The following is a 1,588-nucleotide window of genomic DNA, read 5'->3' on the forward strand; positions in this document are numbered from 1 at the left end:
TTTTCAGAATGGGTGCAGTTAGACATCTTCTATTATGGGCTTACAGAGAAAGCTTAAATTTCTCTAGATCACTCAGCTGGTGGATCTATACACATGAGAAAGACAATTGAAGAGGCTCAAGAGCTTATTGATACAGTTGCCAGAAATCAACATCTGTACCTAAATAGTGAATCTTCTATGAAAGAAGAGGCTAAAACAGTAACTGCTGAACTTAGTCCTACATAATAAATTACTGAATTCAATCAGCAATTAGACTTTTTAACAAAACGGCTGGCCGAGTTCAAGGAGATACTACAAGACACAAGAATGGCTAATATAAATATAGAGGTACAGTTGAAGTAAACAGAACAACAGTTATCAAAACAAATAACAGAAGAGTGCCAAGCAGTTCAATTAAGAAGTGGGAAAACATTAAATACCTCACTTCAAGGTAGCAGGAAGCCAAGAAATGAATAAACTGCTATTCAAAATCCCTCTGAGGACAGTAAGAGCCCAGAGAGGAATAACTCTGGCGTTCAAATGCCAGAAACAAGCAAAGAGTTGGCGTCAAACGCCCAATGGAAGCTCAGTTCTGGCGTTCAAAGGCCAGGAACAAGTAAGGAGTTGGCGTCTAACGCCAATCCAGCTTCTAACCCTGGCATTCAAATGCCAGTGAGGGATTAGACATACACAAGTGCTGATAACAACCCCTCTAAAAAGGCTTCTCCAACCACCTCTGTAGGAAATAAACCTGCAGCAATTAAGGTTGAGGTATATAAAGCCAAGATACCTTATTCTCAAAAACTCTGCCAAGAGGAGCAGGATAAGCAATTTGCTCGCTTTGCAGATTATCTCAGGACTCTTGAAATAAAGATTCTGTTTGCAGAGGCACTTGAGCAAATACCTTCTTATGCCAAGTTCATGAAAGAGATCTTGAGTCATAAAAAGGATTGGAGAGAAACTGAAAGAGTTCTCCTCACTGAAGAATGCAGTGCAATCATTCTGAAAAGCTTTCTAGAAAAGCTTAAAGATCCCGGGAGCTTTCTGATACCATGCATATTAGAGGGTAATTGCACCAAGACAGCTTTATGTGATCTTGGGACAAGCATCAACCTAATACCTGCATCCACTATCAGAAAGCTTGGTTTAACTGAAGAAGTTAAACCAACCCGGATATGTCTCTAACTTGCTGATGGCTCCATTAAATACCCATCAGGCGTGATTGAGGACATGATTGTCAGGGTTGGGCCATTCGCCTTTCCCACTGACTTTGTAGTGCTGGAAATGGAGGAGCACAAGAGTGCTACTCTCATTCTAGGAAGACCTTTCCTAGCAACTGGACGAACTCTCATTGATGTCCAAAAGGGGGAAGTAACCCTGAGAGTCAATGAGGATGAGTTTAAGTTGAATGTTGTCAAAGCCATGCAGCATCCAGACATACCAAAAGACTACATGAAAGTTGATCTCATTGACACTTTGGCAGAGGAGGTCAACATGGCTAAAAGTCTCGAATCAGAGCTGGAAGACATCTTTAAAGATGTTCAGTCTGATTTGGAGGGTTCAGAGGAATTGAAAGAGCCTCTGAGACTTCCTCAGGAAGAGGAGAAAC

Source organism: Arachis ipaensis, chromosome B03 (assembly GCF_000816755.2).
Source record: "Arachis ipaensis cultivar K30076 chromosome B03, Araip1.1, whole genome shotgun sequence".
NCBI classification, from domain to species: Eukaryota; Viridiplantae; Streptophyta; class Magnoliopsida; order Fabales; family Fabaceae; genus Arachis; species Arachis ipaensis.